This window comes from Macaca fascicularis, chromosome 1, assembly GCF_037993035.2.
Source record: "Macaca fascicularis isolate 582-1 chromosome 1, T2T-MFA8v1.1".
NCBI classification, from domain to species: domain Eukaryota; kingdom Metazoa; phylum Chordata; class Mammalia; order Primates; family Cercopithecidae; genus Macaca; species Macaca fascicularis.
The window spans coordinates 166,383,789-166,404,203 of record NC_088375.1 but is presented as its reverse complement, the minus strand read 5'-3'; the positions used below and the strand labels follow the sequence as shown (position 1 = coordinate 166,404,203).

General features: G+C 40.4%; 1 long non-coding RNA gene across 2 annotated transcripts; it reads right to left on the bottom strand.

The window, feature by feature from the left end:
* Nucleotides 1-5,278: 5,278 nt before the first annotated feature.
* On the bottom strand, nt 5,279-14,094 carry LOC123568358 (uncharacterized). Of its 2 annotated transcripts, none has more exons than XR_006691625.2 (3): nt 13,928-14,094; nt 12,967-13,023; nt 5,279-5,995 (listed from the first exon to the last, which is right to left on the bottom strand). It is a non-coding gene; the product is annotated as an uncharacterized lncRNA (long non-coding RNA). The 2 variants fall into 2 exon arrangements; XR_012428250.1 differs by lacking the exon at nt 5,279-5,995 and adding an exon at nt 12,075-12,447.
* Between the last annotated feature and the right edge of the window lie 6,321 nt (nt 14,095-20,415).

Sequence of the window (20,415 nt, the reverse complement as noted above, 5' to 3'; positions counted from 1 at the left end):
TTGTATAGCACATACGATTATGTGCAGCACATACAATGATGTGTGGTACATAATAGTTTGATAATGATAAACTTACTGGTTTACATATTTACTGTACTATATTTTATCATTATATTAGAGTGTACTCCTTCTATTTATAAAAATAAAAAGTTAACTGTAAGATGGTCTCAGGCAGGCCTTTAGGAGGTACTCCAAAAGAAGGCACTATTATCATAGGAGATGGCAGCTCCATGTGTATTACTGACCCTGAAGACCTTTTAGTGGGACAGGATGCAGTAGTGGAAGATACTGATATTGATGATCCTGACCCTATGTAGGCCTAGGTAAAGTGAGTGTTTGTGCTTAGTTTTTAACTAAAATGTAAAAAAGTTTAAAAAAATGATAAAAGTAGAAAAAAGCTTATAGAATAAAGACATAAAAAATAAAATATTTTTGAACGACTGCAAAATGTATGTTTTAAGATGTGTTATTACAGAAGAGTCACCATGTTTAAAAAAATTGAGTTTATAAAGTAGATAAGTTACAGTACGCTATGGTTAATTTATTATTAGTGAAAGAAAAATATTTTAAAATAAATTTAGTGTAGTCTAAGTGTAGTGTTTGTAAAGTATACAATACCGTACAGAAATGTCTTAGACTTTCACATTTGTTCACTACTCACTCACCAACTTACCCAGGGCAACTTCCAGCCCTGTAAGTTTCATTCATAATAAATGCCTTATATAGGTGTGCTATATGATATTTTATTTTTACTGTATTTTCCTATTTTACAATTTTCCTATGTTTAGATACACAAACATTTACCATTGTGCTACAATTGCCTACAGTATTCAATACACTAACATGCTGTACTGGTTTGTAACCTACAAATTAGGAGCAATAGACTATACCTAACACCCGAGGTGTTAGCAGGCTATACGATCCAGTTTTGTGTAAGTACCTTCTATGATGTTTGCATAACAGCAAAATTGCCTAAGGATGCATTTCTCAGAATGTATCCCCATCATTAAGCAATACATGACTGTAGTTACATTTTGGTGAAAAACTTGTGGCTTACTTTCTTTTCCTTGATATTAGTATATTTATTGTACAAATATATTAAAATTGGGAATACAAAAGGTGTGTTTGTGTGTGTGTTAATCTTTTAAATCAGTTTCTATGGGAAGCAAGGTTGCATTTCATGTGCACATTCCATTCTCTCACTGTGGCTCACTGAGAATGACTAATATCATTTTTCTTCCTTCTAGCCTAATACAAACAAGTCACTGTGACATTCAGTTTCTGATATTTGGTCAATAGATGGCTCAGATTTTTGTATTGCCAAACAATTTGAAGCTTTAAATATTATTTTTATTTAGTATTCACACATGATAATTTTCTTGGAGGTATCAGTCAAAGGCCAAGGTCTTTTCCACACAATACCACTGACCTTCCTTCAAAATCCATGGATGCAAAAGAACAGATAGTAGATTGATAATTGGTGAAATAAAGAGGGAGTTGCTCCAGACAGGAGATGAAAGTTGCTGCTATTGAGACCAACAAATGAAACTAAACTGTTTGATTTATCTATTACTGTATAAAAAGTTAAACCAAAAGGTAGTGATTTAAAACAGCCATATTTTTGCCCATAATTCTCCAATTTGGGCAGGGCATGGTGGTGGCAGCTTATCCCATGCTATGTGGTGCTGGATAGGGTGACTCACCTGTGCTGGAGAGTCTGAGGTGGCTTCATTCACATGTCTGGAGCTCCAGTGGGAGTGGCTGAAATGTGAGGTGTGACTGGCTTTTTTCTCTTTATACAGCCTCTCTGTCCATCATGGTCAATGAACTCTTTATCAAACAGCATCCTATTAAATCATTTGATTCTCACATCAATCTGTAAGGTTGTGTCTTAAGAACTGAAAAAAAAAAAAATGGAGGCCTTTTACTTAGTCTTGTTTTCCCACTCAACCTGTATTTTTCTTGGAACTATATGTATTTATATATTTCTATAAGCAATTTATTTACTTTAGTTTATTGTAGGTATTCTTATAAACTATCCTAATTCTGCAGTACAGATACAAAGATAAATATATGGTTTGTAACATAAATATGTTACTATTTATCTATCTTAAATCAGGCTCTGGGAGGTTTAGTAACTTGATCAAGGTTATATGCCTAATGCATGACAGAGTCTAACTTGGTACTCAACTTTTCTGAAACCGTGAGAGCTAAATAATAAAATCCTAATCATATTATCTATTTAAGATTTTCTTAAACCCCTAGGTTATAGAAGGATCACATAATTATTAAACATAGAAAAAAATTGAATATAGCAATTTTTTTTTTTTTTTTTTTTTTGAGACGGAGTCTTGCTCTGTCACCCAGGCTGGAGTGCAGTGGCACTATCTCGGCTCACGGCAACCTCCATCTCCTGGGTTCAAGTGATTCTCCTGCCTCAGCCTCCTGAGTAGCTGGGATTACAGACACCTGCCACCACGCCCGGCTAATTTTTTGTACTTTTAGTAGAGATGGAGTTTCACTATGTTAGCCAGGCTGGTCTCGAACTCCTGATCTTGTGATCTGCCCGCCTCAGCCTCCCAAAGTCCTGGGTTTACAGGCATGAGACACCGTGCCTGGCAGCAAATAATTTTGTAAATTTTTAATTAGGTATAGTCACCATGTTGTAAAATAGAGCTGTTGAACTTATTTTAACTAATTTGAACTTATTTAACAGAAATTTTGTATCTTTTGATCAACATTTTCCTAAGCCCCCTACCCTCTCCAGCCCCTGGTAACCACCATTCTACTCTCCACCTCTCTGCGTTCAACTTCTTTAGACTCCATATGTGAGATCATGTGGTATGTGTCTTTCTGTGCCTGGCTTATTTCACTGAACAGAACGTCTTTCAGGCTCATTCATGTTGCCACAAATGACACAATTTCCTTCCTTTTAAAGACTAAATAATATTCCATTGTGTACATATACCACACTTTCTTTATTCATTCATTCATTGCTGGACACTTGGGTTGATTCCAAATCTTAACTGTTGTGAATAGTGCTTCAATGAATGTGGAAGTGCAGCTGTCTCTTCTATTGCACATACTGATTTCATTTCCTTTAGATATATACTCAGTAGTGAGATTGCTGGATCATATTATGGGGTCTATTTTCAATTTTTTGAAGAACCTCCATACTGTTTTTTCATAATGAGTGTTCTAATTTACATTCCCACAAGCAGTGTATAAGGGTTTCCTTTTTTCCCCATCCTTGCCAACATGTTATCTTTCATCTTTGCAATAGCCATTCTGATAGCTGCGAGGTGATCTCTCTCACTATGGTTTTAATTTGCATTTCTCTGTTGATTAGTGATCCTGAACATTTTTTATATACTTCTTGGCCACTTATGTGTCTTATTTTGAGAAATATCTATTCAAACCATTTACCCATTTTTATATTAGATTGTTTTCTTACTATTGAGTGTCTTACATATTTTGAATATTAACCTCTCATCAGATGTATAACAGATAATTTTACAAAGTAATATCTTATTTAAACTTCAGTTTACTTGAATTCCATTCAGTAAATACTTATTCAGCGATTACTCCATGCCAGGTGCTGATCCGTGTGCTTAGACCACATCTCTGAACAAAACAGATATTCCTGCCCTCGCAGAACTTACTCCGTAAAAGTGACATTTAGTAAACAAAACAACCAAATCATTTTACTGTGGGAAGAAGAATTTGCTAATGTTGTTGTGCAGAGATTGAGCAGAAACTTATAGTGATGATTTCATGTCATGGTATTAGTTGTTTTTTTTTTTTTTTTTTTTTTTTTTGAGACGGAGTCTCGCTCTGTCGCCCAGGCTGGAGTGCAGTGGCCGGATCTCAGCTCACTGCAAGCTCCACCTCCCGGGTTTACGCCATTCTCCTGCCTCAGCCTCCCGAGTAGCTGGGACTACAGGCGCCCGCCACCTCGCCCGGCTAGTTTTTTTTGTATTTTTAGTAGAGACGGGGTTTCACCGTGTTAGCCAGGATGGTCTCAATCTCCTGACCTCGTGATCCGCCCGTCTCGGCCTCCCGGTATTAGTTTTTAAAAATATTGTTGTTAAAGAAAAATTGAACTCTGCCAATCTCTACTTAATTGAGAAATCTGTATGAGCTTTACCCTTGGTGATGTCTCTTTAAGCCCTTGAACTTCTCTGTCAATGATTTTTATGCAGATTCACAATTAAAAATCTAAAGTGTTCTTCATGTCCCCACCACTACTCCTCTCCTCTTAGGCTGACCCTGAGAAGACAGACTGCCAATGCTTCATGCATGACCCTTAATTTTATTCTTACCCTTCACAGTTGAACACAAATGTCAGCTTAAGTCCAATAATCATCTATTTGAGATGTAGATCTGCCATTTAGGGGATATCTTTTATTATGTCACAATTTTTTGTTATGGCTTTTCACACATTAGAAGGGCAAATGCAATTAGCTATTCAAATAATAGAACAAGCAAAAATTGCTGCATAAAGATAATGACGCCATCCTAATTGAACCCACGAATCCTGGCCGAAGGCACCACTAGTTGAGAGTTCAAATTCATGCTCACTGGGTGATATGTGGAAATTGTTACTAGTTTAGTGAGTGTCAATGTGCAATGTATAAGATTTCACACATTAAAAAGATACAAAGTTGAAGCAGGGCACAGTGGCTCACGCCTGTAATCCCAGCACTTTGGGAGTCTGAGGCAGGTGAATCATGAGGTCAGGAGTTCGAGACCAGCCTGACCAACATGGTGAAACCCTGTCTCTACAAAAATTACAAAAATTAGCTGGGTGTGGTGGCGGGTGCTTATAATCCCTGCTACTCAGGAGGCTGAGGCAGGAGAATCGCTTGAACCCAGGAGGCAGAGGTTGCAGTGAGTCGGTATTATGCCACTACACTCCAGCCTGGGCAATAGAGTGAGACTCCATCTCAAAAACAAAAACAAAAGATACAAATTTGGAAATTTGAGAACCATCTTTATGAGAACAGCTCCGATTCCTGAAGTTCTTACAATTCAACTATGAAGGCCAGATAGATATTTTAAAATATCAGGAAACAATAAGGTCACAAGGGGAAAAACCAAAGAAATGATACAAGGACCAAACTGATGGATGGAGTAGCAAACAGGATATTTTGATGCAGATGATATACTAGGTGCTTGATAACATTACGTCATTTAATCTTCATGACAACACAGTTTTACTAATTAGAATTTTGAACAACATGCAAGGGCCATTAAGGAACTTTCTTACGGACACCTGGTTAGAAAGTAAGAAAACCAGTTTGCCTACCTTTAAAGCTCAAATGATGAACATTTAAATTGATTAACAATTCGATTGCACTGGATCCAATTGAACTGAACATTTCCCAGGTCTTTCCAGCTTTTTCATAAGGCTTTGAAGATACCATGAAGGAATGTACTTGGAATTAGAACCACTGGATTTTGAACCCTGACTGTGCTACTTCCTACTGGCAACACTTTGCATCAGTCCATTTCACATCTTCAAAACAGGAAGGACGATACCTACCACATACACAGCCTGTGGGTACATACTAGATACCTCTGTGAATGGGGTCAACACGGTGCTTGGTCCACAGAATGCCCTGAGTAAAAACATGCAAGGTGAACAGGCCCAATCGTTATTCCTTCTCCATTTGAGGCTGGAAACAATGGAAGATCAACAGTCATCCCAGTCTGGTTCTTACAGATTGAAGAAGAAGATGAACAGTTAGCCTAGTCTGGTTCACAGGCTCAAGAGGCGCTTGAAACAGCTTTCTAAATGAGGTTTGGGAGTTCTTTGTGGATTTCAATTACCCATCTTACTGCTGGACCTCATTAGCACACGTAATTGGAAACTGGCTCTGTATAATAAGGACAACAGGAGTCTCCAGCTCTGAGGCAGTTACTCTGGTGTTACTCACTCTCCACCCCCTCATGAGCACCCCAGTGGTCACTCCTCAGACACAACCTCAGAAGCCTGGGAGAAAGAACCAAAATTCTTCCATTAGTATATTTTCTGTGGGAGCCTATATGGGAGATTTTTGTTTCACACCATATATTTGTGACATATGAATAAACAATGGCAATATAAAAGGTCTTATGGAAATCTTCAATATTGGTTTCCTCAAAACACACATTTTTTTTTTTTTTTTTTTTGAGACAGAGTCTCACTCTGTTGCACAGGCTGGAGTGCAGTGGCATGATCTTGGCTCACTGCAAACTCTGCCTCCCGAGTTCATGCCATTCTCCTGCCTCAGCCTCCCGAGTAGTTGGGACTACAGGTGCCCGCCACCATGCCCGGCTAATTTTTTGTATTTTTAGTAGAGACGGGGTTTCACCATGTTAGCCAGGATGGTCTCGATCTCCTGACCTCGTGATCCGCCCGGCTTGGCCTCCCAAAATGCTGGGATTACAGGTGTGAGCCACCACGCCCGCCTAGAACACATATTCTTAGGGGGGACAATGTTGCAGCCAAGAAGGTGAAAGTTGGTTCTTAGGAAGGTTAAAAGAAATCTTAAATATAAAAATGTTTTGTGGCCCTTCATCGTACGTAAACAGATATAAGGCATATACGTGGTATTAAAATTTCATGGGGAATGAATGATCAGAAAAGATCTAAAAAGGCTACTTAATGGGCAGAGAGTAGGGATAAAAGCAGGAAAAAAGGTTGAGATAACATGGCCTTAGAAGGAGCATGAAGTTCTCCAGATCAGTTTTTGGCTCCAGGAAAGAGGCAGAAGATAGCTATTCTTGCGGCTCCATTCTCTGTTACAGGTGGTTCTGGTTCCTCATGACAATGATTAAAGGGGAGGGTTCTGAAGACAGGCTGCTTGTGTTGAAGCCCAGTTCAGTCACATAGCTCTGTAACATCTTGAGCTGGTTAATTCATGTCTCAATGCCTCATTTTTTTCATCTGCAAAATGACTACTGTAATATCGAGCATTTCATGTTGTTGTGAGGGATATAGGACCAAGCCTACATTTTGAAAAAGATAGGAGCAGAAGCCACTCTGCCTTTGTGAAAGAGCTCTGGTTCCCTTTAATCTACATTCTCTAGGTGATCAAATCCTTGCAACATACTTAAACAAACAAACAAACAAACAACAACAACAACAAAAAAACCGTGGGCAGGGTGCAGTGGCTCATGATCGTAATTTCCGCACTTTGGGAGACCGAGTTGGTAGGATCACTTGAGATCTGGAGTTTGAGCCTGGCCAACATGGTGAAACCCCAATTCTACTAAAGAAATACAAGGATTAGCTGGGTGTGGTGGTACACACCTGTATTCCCAGATACTCAGGAGGCTGAGGCAGAAGAATCACTTGAACCTGGGAGGTGGAGGCTACAGTGAGCCAAGATCGTGCCACTGCACTCCAGCCTGGGCAACAGTGAGATTCCATCTTGAAAAAACAAAAAACAAAAAAAAAAACTTCAATAATTTTGAAAAATAGAATATATAGAGTAGCTAGAAATAGAATATGTGGGTGGGGGTGGCAGCTCACACCTGTAATTCCAGTATTTTGGGAGGCCAAGGTGATCCCTGCCTCAAGGAATCCCTTGAGTCCAGGGGTTCCAGGTTATAGTGAGATATAATCACACCACTGCACTCTAGTTGGTGACAGAGCAAGACCCTGTCCCTTATAAACAACAACAAAAAAGATAGAATATAGAAAAGAACAGACATAGTACGTATTTCCATAACATGAAGAGTTCATTCATGTTAGTATTTTGTCATATTTATGTTCTATCTTTAGTGTATAAGATCTAAAATTATGCTGTATATATATATATATGTGTATATATATATCACACACACACACGCTCCCTTTGTTCCTTCTATACTCCCAGTCCTACCATAATGAAGTTTTTGAAAGTGCCTACTGACTGCCTGGTATGATTTTCTGAGTGATGTTCTTTCTGAATGGATAGCCTGAAGGACCAGCCATCTCCAGATTCATAAGTCTTTACCCAAACAAGGTAAACATTTCATTCAGGTTAAGGCCAAACTGACATTTTCTCCATTAATTGGAACAACATTTCTTATGCACCTATTATATGCCAGACATTTTTTAACTGGGAGCAAAACTGTAGCTCCAGGCCTAGACATTAGGTTTTCAAAATGAAAATCCAGGTAGCTGGAGTGAGTTAAGTCAGTCCTCATACTTGAGGTGACATTCCAGATATGTCTCACAAATGCTAATGGATAACTCACTTCTCCTATAAAAACAAATCCTAAAAGCCAGGTGTGATGACATGCACCTGTAGTTCCAACTACTCAGCTACTCGAGAGGCTGAAGTGGGAGAATCACTTGAGCCCAGGAATTCCATGTCAGGTTGGACAACATAACAAAAGCCCGTTTCTAATAAAATAAAATAAACCCCAAATCTCATGGTGGCATTGGAATTATTTGCAGATAACTCAGTCCATTTGGCTTTCAAAGTAGGTCTCAGCAAAGGAAGACGTAAGCTACTGGTTTAGGATTAGAGCTGGGAATCACACTGGTCTGGACACTTGGTTTGCCAAGTGTCCTGGTAGTGGAGAATTCTGTGACTGGCAAATGCTGAGGAGGCAAAGGAGTGAAAGTCTTGAGTCCTGAGAGAGACAACCCTTGGGTTCTTTAGGCACTAGGCAGTGGCCCAAGGGACTGGGATCTTATGTAAATGGCAGAGCACCCCAGGAGCCTCAGGTATGCTTATCAGCTCATCTAATGGAGCCAAGGAGACAATCTGTTTAGATAACAGGTTGCAAGATAATGGACTCTGCTGGGAATGGCATGTTCCCTCCTGGGGGGTAACCCTTAGATCTTGGAATGTGGCTGAGAGCATGGTGCTCCTGCAGAGGTCTGAAAAACAACTGTGGAGTGTCTCACATGGTCTTCATTATGGCCTGAAAGTGTTCTCTCTCTCCATTGCCCACCTCCCCCAACCCACCTACTCTAAAAGCAAAAAATATATATATTTTAAATATTTTGGAGCCACCCACTAAATAGTAATTATAGATGATAGTAACTAATTACACTATTATCTATCACGTTTTAAGTGCTTCTGGATGGCCAGACCCAGTGTCAGCTTGCTCTCATGACCCTGAGAATTCAGAGGAGGGGTTTCCATGTGACAGATGAGACCTGCACAGGTAGAGAACTTCATTCTTTCATTCACTTGCTCACTATTCAGAAAATGTTTATTGAGCCTTTTCTATATTCTAAGAAACTGTGCTGGTGCCTCAAAGAGTTCATAGGTTCCCACAACTAACAAGGGGAAGTGATATAACTAAAAGTTGCATTTGATTTGATTTGATTGAAATTGGTGGAGAAGAGTGGCCTCTAGAGAGGAAATGCTGTGGCACTGGGTTTTCAGCGCAAGTCAACAGAAAAACATCTCCTTAAACAAACTCTGGGGTGGAAGGAGGTGGGATGGGGAATATATGGAGCTAAATGTATTTTTGGGACATGCAAAGGAGAAATAAAACAAAACCAAAAAGCCCAACTTAGTACTTATTTTTCTGGCGTTCTTTCCTTGGTCTCTTTCCTAGCACCTTGTGCTAACCTCTATCTTAGAACGGTACTTGTAAAATACTTACTTGTCTGTTTCCAACAAACTGCAAACAGATTGTAGTCAGACTCCTTACAGGTAGAGGATATTTTATTTAACTTTTTTCTTTAGCACCTGAAGCATTTAAAAAAGCTCTTTTAATGTGAATGACATGAATGACTGAATGAATAAATGGATGGATGAATAAATGGTTGGAAATCTTTTAATTTAAATAAAACAAATGGATGACTGACTGAATGAATACATGAATGGAAGCATGGATGGATGGATGGATGGATGGATGGATGGATGAATGGATGGATAGAGGGATGGATGGATGGATGGATGGATGAATGGGTGGGTGGATGGATGGATGGATGGATGGATGGATGGATGAATGAATGGATGGATGGATAGAGGGATGGATTTCTTTTGGGTGATTCTCCTATACACATAAGAACAGACATACAGATTCACACAGAGAACAAAATCACACAAATGTATATATATTCCCAGAGAAACACACATATGAAGACAATGTTCTCATTACCAAAGCCCTCCTTTCTCTTGGCCTAGGCATCTTATGTGGCCACCTCACCTATCTCCATTCATCTCCTAAGCTCAATTCTATCAACTAAGCCCCCTCCACCACCACCACCACCATTCTAACCTCCCTCTCTCAACTGACACAGGTAATGGTGAGCTGACAAGTTGATCTAACAGTATGCCTGGAAGACCAGGGAAGCTTCCAGAAGTCCTGGCTTTTTGGCTCTCTACGGCTGTAGAAGGGATTTGTCCCACCTATGTTGTCTGTTAAGACAGGTTCTTATTTGGGGCAATTTAAACCTGGGCAGGAGAAAGGGAGGCAAGCTCCTGAAAGTGATATTCAGATAGGATGAAGACGTGAAGACTACTGAGTTTCCTCAAAGTCCAGGCCCTCTTAGGTGTGAAGGAAGCAGAGAGGAACTAACTTTATAGAATGTCTTTGATGTCCCAAACATTCTGCTAGATGTTTAAGTGAGATGGCTCATCTAATCACCATGAAAATGAAAGTTTCCACAGAGGTGCTATTATTCTCATTTTGCAAATGAGGAAGCTGAGGCTGAGAATGAAAAGGGACTTGGCCAAAGTAATAGCTAAGAAGTGACTACCACCGGCTTAGGAACTATTCGGACTCCTGATACTGAGGCCAACAGACACATTTCATTTCTTTCTTCCAGGCCGTATTCTTTCACTGAATATTTACCAAGAGTCTACTAGATATACAAAGTACTATTCCTAGTATTACTGAAAACCCAAACATGGCATAGAACCAGTCTTTGTCTTTAAGACATGTATATTAGGCCAGGCACGGTGGCTCATGCATGTAATCCCAGCACTTTGAGAGATCAAAGCGGGAAGATCATTTGAGGTCAGGAGTTCAAGACCAGCCTGGCCAACATGGTGAAACCCTGTCTCTACTAAAAATACAAAAATTAGTCAGGTGTGGTGGTGGGTGCCTATAATCCTAGCTACTCAGAGGCTGAGGCAAGAGAATTGCTTGAGCTCAGGAGGCAGAGGTTTCAGTGAGCCAAGACTGCGCCACTGCACTCCAGTCTGAGTGACAGAATGAGACCCCATCTCAAAAAAAAAAAAAAAAAAAAAAAAAAAGTAGGCCAGGAGCAGTGGCTCACACTTGCAATCCCAGCACTTTGGGAGGCCAAAGTGGGCAGATCATGAGGTCAGGAGATGAAGACCATCCTGGCCAACATGATGAAACTCCATCTCTACTAAAAATACAAAAAATTAGTTGGGCATGGTGGTGTGTGCCTATAATCCCAACTACTTGGGAGGCTGAGGCGGAAGAATCGCTTGAACCAGGGAGTCAGAGGTTGCAGTGAGCCAAGATCGTGCTACTGCACTGCAGCCTGGCAACAAAACAAGACTCTGTTTAAAAAAAAAAAAAAAACATATATATATATATATACACACACACACACACACACATATTAGAATATGACAGAGGAAACAAATGATACATTGTTGTAAGATATATGAGGGAAATGCTCTAAAAGAGATATCAGCAAATTTCTCAGAAGGTTGGAGGAAGGACAGAACACTTCCTATTGAAGGAAGAATGCAGCATTGAGCTGGGTCTTGAAGGGTGAGTCTTACTTTCCCAGAAGGAGATGATGCTGTTGGAGAGAAAAAAGCTTTTTCTCTACCATCGCTTTTTCTCTACCGTCTTATGGTTAGTGCTTGAGGGTCTGCATATTAAACTGACAAAAGACAGATTAGCAAGCCAAAAGACAGGTTTTTGTTCACATATATCAATTGTATGTGGGCATTCATAACCACTCAAGGAGGCAGTTGTTAATAGAATTTGGAGCGTGTATACTATCTTAACAGGAGAAGAAGGGTACTTACGGGAAAACAAATGACTTTTAGGAAAGATAAATGGGCCCTTAGGAGTGTTGGGCTCAGAACATGATACCCCAAAGTATGGCACCTTGGCATGCTGAGTACTTTGAACTGAAGGACATTGGAAGGACCTCAGAAACAGGGTTTCTCTGACCTCTTCCTACCCTCCTATCTCCTGTCTTTCTTCCTTCCCCTAAATAAGTGAGTATTGGAAACCAGAATTCCTCTTCCCCAAGGTGGGTCGTAGAAACCAGAACTCCTCTTCCTCCAAGCATGCCATAAAACCTAGACAGGCCACTCTTCTCCTTCTGCCTTGAAGAATCTCATTCCAGAGGAGTCCAGTCCCATACCCAGGAGGAAAGAATGTTACACAGGGAGGCCGAGAAGAATCTGAACAGAAAGGCAGGCCTGACTGGGTTTCCCCTGTCAGTCTATTAGCATTAGATCATACCTTTTTGTCTGATCACGTTTCTATATGAGTGTCAGTTCTTCACCAAACCTAAGCATAAAAATAGACAATTTTCCCTGGGTCTTTGACTTTTTATTTCTCAAGGCTCCCATGTCACATAAAACTTTGGTTAAATATATTTGTCATGCTTTTCTCTTGTTTTCTCGTCTTTTGTTATAGGAGTGTTGGCCATGATCCTTTCGATGGGTAAGGAAAGGTATTACACCTTTCCTCTTCTACAGGAGGATAGATGGGAGACACCATAGTTGTGTGACAATGTCTGTTTGTTTGGGTAGGGAGCTGACGTCTAGTGTCTGATAAGAGTCAGTCTTCCCTGGTTGCTACCAAAGAGGGGATTTACAATGACAGTTTCATTATCTTGACTTCTAATGGGAGGCTCTGCTCTTAGGCAGATAATGAAGGAAAAAAAGCGTATTCTCAAATGTTTTTAACTCAAAACAACTTTTATGCCACAATAAAATGTTTTAGACTCCCTTAATACAGAGAAAGGCAAAAATGTCTGAATACTTATTACTACTTTGTGAACATGATGCCAGGAATATCTCTTACCTTATATGAAGCAGGATGTTTTGACAGGGCTCTTTTGACTCCCTGGCATTTAGAGATCTGAAAAAGCAACCATTACGTTTATAGCTCCTTCTTCTTCCAGTCATTATCATTGTCATCATTATCATCATTGTAGGGAAAGAAAGAGGGTGATCTCTTTCCTCCATATCACAAGCTGTCACCCTTATAATGAAAGGTTAACAAGAGAAAAGCATAATACAATTATTTAAACCTGGCCAGGCGCGGTGACCCAGCACTTTGGGAGGCCGAGGCAGGTGGATCACCTGAGGTCAGAAGTTCAAGAACAGACTGGCTAACACGGTGAAACCCCATCTCTACTAAAAATACACAAAATTAGCCTGGCATGGTGGCACAGTACATGTAATCCCAGTTACTCAGGAGGCAGGAGAATCGCTTGAACCCCGGAGGCAGAGGTTGTAGTGAGCAGAGATCGCGCCACTATATTCCAGCCTGACAACAGAGCAAGACTTTGTCTCAAAAACAAAAATAATAATAAATAAAATAATTTAATTCTAATTTTACATGACACAGGAGGCTTCAGAATGAAGACCAAAAGAGAAAAGGAAAACTGTTCATTTTTATGTTTAGGTTATAAGAAGTGGGAACAGCTGTGTAGAAATGTGATTGGACAAAATGTGTATGAACTGATGGCAATAGACAGAGTAGGGAAACCCAGCAAGGGCTATCGATTCAGATTCTCCTTAGCCTTACTGTGCAGCATTCATTCCTTCTGCATACAGGGCAGAATTCTTTCTGGCTGGGAGTCTTATGACCTACAATCTAACAAGAAGGGCTGAAGAGATTTTTTATGGCTAGTTCTTACACAAAAAGGTGGGGGAAGGTTAGAGTAATATTTTTAGGTATTATGGCTGGCTTTGGGGAAAAGGGGTTTTTGTGTCTATGACCCGCCTTGGGGAAGAGGAATATAGTTTCTATGGCTTACCTTGGGGAGAATGACAGAAGAGACACAGAAGGACAGGAGAAGGTCAGAGATGAACCTTCCTTCTGAGCCTTTATTTTGGGGTATGATTTCTGAACCCTAGTGACATCATCATCATCATCATCATCATCATCATCATCACCATCATCTCATGCTCACTCTTCCTTGAGCCTGAGGTCAGAGGTAAACTGTTTGAAGAATTGATATGAAGGTCAGCACTGGGGTGGTAAATGATAATTGACACATTACTTGATTTTTATATTAAAAATCTAAAAGTTGGTCTTTTTTGGAGGGCCACGTGGAACTACGTGTTGTGTCAGGGGAGTTTTTAGGAGTCAACACCGTGGCGGAAGACATGGAGACCAAATCAAGAACTATAGGACTGCCCCTTATGGCAGCAACTTCCTCAGCCAGAACTAGACCAGGAACTACTGGTAGACCTACCTGGACTTCCACTGCTGCCAGAAGGCAATGACTGCTAAAGGGGTTGATGTCTCTGTGTGTGAATGGTACTTGTGGACAAGACTTTCTACCCTATATTCTGGGTCTTAGCCTGAGACAAGTACCAGGCAGAAGGCATGTTTCCTGGGAAGATCTGAGCTTGCTCCACCCCATCTCTCCTCTGTCCTTTGTTCTTCTCCCAGGGTGGTAAAGAGGGACCTGAGTACATAGTGATCCCTATTCTGGGACCCTGAATCATGACTTAACTAGCAATAATAACTCATTGAAAGCTGTGTGTGATGGCATGCACCTGTAGTTCCAGCTACTTGGGAGGCTGAGGCAGGAGGATGGCTTGAGCCCAGGAATTCGAGTCCGTAATGCACAATAATTATGCCTGTAAATAGCCACTGTACTCCAGCCTGGGCAACATAGAGAGACCCTTTTTCTAAAACAAACAAACAAAACAAAAAACAACAAAGATACTCATTGAAAATGTGTAAAAAAATATCTAAAAGTTTAGGTTTTTTTTTTTTTTTTAAGGTCATAGAATAGGAGTAAATGCTAACTGTCTCTGGCATTACAAATCCTCATATACCTACCTTATAGGCCATGAGGAAATGTCTTTTTGTCTTCTAGAGGTTCTGACCTCAATGCATCATGTCCAGCAAGAATGACAGGGTCACTTGAAATAAAATTCTTAGAGGAATGAATCTCAGGTCTATAACCTGGATAGCTTTATTTAAAAAAAATACAAATAGGTGATTGGATATAAGAATGAATTTCTGATTTCTTATTTCCAGAAGCTGCGATCTTGGCCTGCAAATCTCAAGCTATAAAGTAGAATGATGAATTTTCTGAGAAGAAACACAGGTATAGATTTAACTCTTGGAAAATGAGGGCAGAAACACATCAAAAGGGGACCCCTGGAGTGAGAAGCATTAAAGATGAATTCTTTCTAGAACTAAAACAGCCTGGAATTTTGACACATTCTGCAACTGACACCCAGTGAGCCCTCAGGGTATGGAAACAATACTTAAAAAATTTTTTAGTGTCTTAGACTTATTTGAGGAAAAGAAGGAAGGTGTAATTATTGCAATAAAACTTTTTTAAAGGTTTAATAAACTCTTAATAACTTAGCCTAGTCAAAGTTCTGAAAATTATTGCTTCAAAAATTATAACCATTATAATTTTTGATAATATTTTTATGACTTCTGAGAAGTTCACAGGGATTTCATTTGAAACAATAATATCCACCACTTAGTATGTTCACCGATGACTTGCAAACTGGCAAGTCTCTAAAAAAACAGGCTAGTGCTTGAAAATATGTTTTGCAGATTAATCTTTTTCCCAACATGAATTTGCAATGCAAGTCCTTTCTTATAATAGTGCAAAATGAAGAAAACAGATATTTTAAAAGAAAATGAAATTTTTAAATGAAATAAAAATATGCAGTAGGACTATTGACTGCTAGTCTCTAGGATGTATTTGTGGAAATTTGAAGAAAGCCCTTTTTCTTTAGGATGTATCTAGGATGTAACTAGTGACAGGGTTCAGGACATGATACCCCAAAATATAGCACCTTGGCATTTGAGAAAACAGCAGAAACAGGAAGCCCACCCTCACCTTCCTCTGGCCTTTCTCCCCTGAAGAAGGTTCTCTCTGTCTTTATTTCTTCTTCCCTGAACACCCTCATGTGATAGGTGTCCACTCCTATGCCCCCAGAGAGAAAGAATGTCATCAGCGGACACCAAAAAGAAACTGAACAAACCGACCTTGCTATATTCCTCCCAGTTTATTGCCATTAGATCACACCCTTTTGTCCTCCAATCATACTTCTGCATAATTGTCCACAAAAAGACACAAACAAATTCCCTCATTTCTTTGAGTCTTCATTTACAAGGGCTTCTGTGTCACATAAAACTCATACTAAATACATTTATATGCCTTTCTCTTATTACTCTGTCTTTGTTATAGGGGTCTTAGCCATGAACCTTGGGATGGGTAAGGAAAAGATGTCACGTTTTCTGCCCTACAATAGCAAGGCCACAGAGAATACAGCTTGACAAGAGGAACATGGGGTGGGTTTTAGCCCTTACCCACTTTCTACTGGACACTCTTGTGTGTGATACAACCTGCCCAAGATTATTGTATGTCTGCCCTGCAGAATGACATGAAAATGTGTTGCCATTTGTGTTAATACACACACTCTCTCTCTCTCATGCGGCAGAGAATACACAAGGAATTGGCAACACTGGGAGCCTCTGGGGAGGAGAACTGGGTGAGAAGGGTGGGAAAGAGACATTTCCTTGCATAACCTTTGCATTGGTGCTTTTTGAATTGTGTAATTGTTGTACATACATATTACTTATTTAAAATAAAATAAAATAACCCAGGTGTGGTGGCACATGCCTCTGGTTCCAGCTCCTCAGAAAGCTGAGATGGGAGGATCCCTTGAGCTCAGGAGTTTGAGGCTGTAGTGAGCCAAGACTGTGCCATTGCACTCCAGCCTGGGTCACAGAGTGAACCTCTATATATTAGAGAAAAAAAAAAAGTACAGGAGCTTTTGTTTACAAGTAGAGAATAAAGAAAACACACACATGAATCTTAAGAAGCACAGTGTGCTGTAAGGAGTAACAACAGTACTTCAACTACAGGGCCTGAATCACATTCAGTGAACAGATATTGGAGGCCTGAGGAGATATTTCAAGTGGGGAGAGAATGGGGAGTCAAGGGCCAGAGGTCAGCAAGGGGACTCTGAGAACTCACTAGGCCTGTTTGGCTGCATTGTGGGTCTCTGCAGGGCGGGATGGTAGATAAAGTTGGTAGGAGTCTGGAACCACAACGTGGAACGCCTAAGTTTCTAGGCTGAGGTGTATGAAGTTTGCGCAGTAGATAAAAAAAGTGAAAGACTTTTAGCTGGAGATGGCATCTGATCTCTTCTCTAACAAATTTAGGTATTATAGGCTTTCTTGGGGAAAAAAAAAGTTTTTACAAATAAAAAGTTTTTATTACATTAGCAAACACCAGCAATATTATTTCTGAGATTTAATCTTTTAAAAATACTTTTTTCTCAATTTTTTTACACTAAATAGAAACCGGAGTAATCAATTACATTTTATTGTTGACTTTGAAATGCAGTAGAAACCAGAAAGGTTTTAGAGACAGGGACCGCCTCTGTCACCCAGGCTAGTGTGCAGTGGCAGGCTCATTGCTCACTGCAGCCTTACATTCCTGGGACTCAAGCAGTTCTCCAGCCTCAGCCTCCCAAGAAGCTAGGACTATAAGTGTGCAATATCTTGCCAAGCTAACTTTATTTTTATATTTTGTAAAGACAAGATTTCACTATGTTGCCCAGGCTGGTCTTGAGCTCCTGGCCTCAAGCAAGCCTCCTGTCTTGGTCTCCTAAAGTGCTGGGATTACAGATGTGAGCCACCATACTTGGCTCCAAAAAGTTTTATTCCCAACTCTGACAAGCAAGAAAACTCCAATAAAACAAAATAAATAAGATCAGGAAAAGAGAACCTAGTAATGACAAAAAATGTTGAAACCAGAAAATATGATTCTTTACAAGTCAGGATTTGAGTGATTATTATGGAAATAAAAATAGACTTCCAAATCTGAGATTATGAATTTCTGTCTAGTAGGAGTTTCTTTCTTCTCTTTAAACCTTTGAATGTATTAATTTAAAATTTCATGTGCATAAATGCTTTTTATAGATTATTTTCAGTAAATGAACTGTGTGTATCATATACAGATCTGGAGGAATAGAAAGTGTATTTAAATTAAAATGAGAAGCTTAAATTGGATAGATGTGAATGAAATGCCGCATAGAAGGTATCCATAGAAACCACTTAAAATAAAGAGAAATGTTAATTCTCTTTGTAAACTGAGCTCCCAGAATCAAAATGAGCTTGAGACATTAATGTAGGTGGGATACTCTTTGGCCTTATCTATATGAAACACACTGATTGACAATTACATTTTTTGGCCATGGTCTCAGCTGATAGTCACAACCAATTTGTAGCCACAGAGTTGATAGGATTCAGCTAGTAAAATTGCTAAGCTATATTGGTCCAACTTGTTGATTTAATCAGGTGTGTGATCAGAGATTCATGACTGTAGTGTCCCAACCTTTTGGCAGTTTCTTGACAACACAAAAAAATTAAATATTAGCTACCATCTAATAGAGATTATAAAGTAATTGGTGGACACCACTAAACATCATTTATAAAAGAAAAAATTTTCCTTTGTAAACTTCCCAACAAAAGTTTCCATTTTCCACGTACCTTTCCAGGCCCCAACACAAACAGAGATATTTTACATTGCTGTTGTCAGAGTGTTCAGAATCCAACATTCTCCTTCTGTTGATATAAATATAATGTTAACATTTTTCTGGTTGCTACATTTTCTCTTAATTTCTCAATTTTTCTTTGTAATGTTCACAGATGATACCACTAAGTTGATCATTTTAGAAATACTATTCATTATTACTAAATGTAATAATCAATTAATTGTTAACTGTGTAGTTTTTCCTACTCTTATTATGGTAGTTCTCTTTCATATTCTAGCTGATATATTCTAGATCTGCCATTGGTAATAGCCTCAGACATGCTCCGATATTTGGCCTCGGGACATAATCTTTTTTTTTTTTTTTCCTGAGACCGGGTCTCACTCTGTTGCCCAGACTGGAGTGCAGTGGTGCAATTATGGCTCACTGTGACTTCAATCTCCCAGTCTCAGGTGATCCTCCCTTCTCAGCCTCCCCAGGAGTCACTGGGACTACAGGTATGCACCACCATGCCCAGCTAATTTTTGTATTTTTTGTACGGACTGGGTTTCATCATGTTGCCCAGGCTGGTCTCAAACCCCTAGGCCCAAGCAGTCTGCCCATCTTGGCCTCCCAAAATGCTGAGATTACAGGCGTGAGACACCATGCCTGGCCAGGACACCTTTACACTCTTTTTTTTTTTTTTTAGATGAAATTTCACTCTTGTTGCCGAGGCTGGAGTGCAGTGGCACCATCTTGGCTCACTGCAACCTCTGCCTCCTGGGTTCAAGTGATTCTCCTGCCTCAGCCTCCCGAGCAGCTAGGATTACAGGTGCCTGCCACCACACCTGGCTAATTCTTGTATTTTTAGTAGAGATGGAGTTTCACCATGTTGGCCAGGCGGGTCTCGAACTCCTGACCTCAGGTGATCTGCCCACCTCGGCCTTCCAAATTGCCGGGATTACAGGCATGAGCTACAGCGCCCAGCTCCCAGCATGAGCAACACAGAAGACAGGTGATTTCTGCATTTCCAACTGAGGTACTGGATTCATACTGGGGCTTGTCAGACAGTGGGTGCAGCCCATGGAGTGTGAGCCAAAGTAGGGCAAGGCATCGCCTCACCCAGGAAGTGCAAGGGGTCGGGGAATTCCCTTTCCTAGCCAAGGGAAGCTGTGACAGATGGTACCTGGAAAATCAGGACATTCCCACCCTAATACTGTGCTTTTCCAATCGTCTTAGCAAATGGCACACCAGGAGATTGTATCCCACACCTGGCTCGGAGGGTCCCACGCCCACGGAGCCTCTCTCACTGCTAGCAAAGCAGTCTGAGATCAAACTGCAAGGCGGCAGCGGGGATGGGGGAGGGATGTCCACCACTGCTGAGGCTTGAGTAGGTAAACAAAGCAGCCAGGAAGCTCAAACTGGGTGGAGCCCATAGTAGCTCGAGGAGGCCTGCCTGCCTCTCTAGACTCCACCTCTGGGGGCAGGGCATAACTGAACAAAAGTCAGCAGAAACTTCTGCAGACTTAAACGTCCCTGTCTGACAGCTTTGAAGAGAGCAGTGGTTTTCCCAGCACAGAGTTTGAAATCTGAGAATGAACAGACGGCCTCCTCAAATGGGTCCCTGACCCCTGAGTAGCCTAACTTGGAGGCACCTCCCAGTAGGGGCCTAACACCTCATACGGCCGGGTTGCCCTCTGAGATTAAGTTTCCAGAGGAAGGATCAGGCAGCAACATTTGCTGTTCTGCAATATTTGCTGTTCTGTAGCCTCTGCTGGTGATA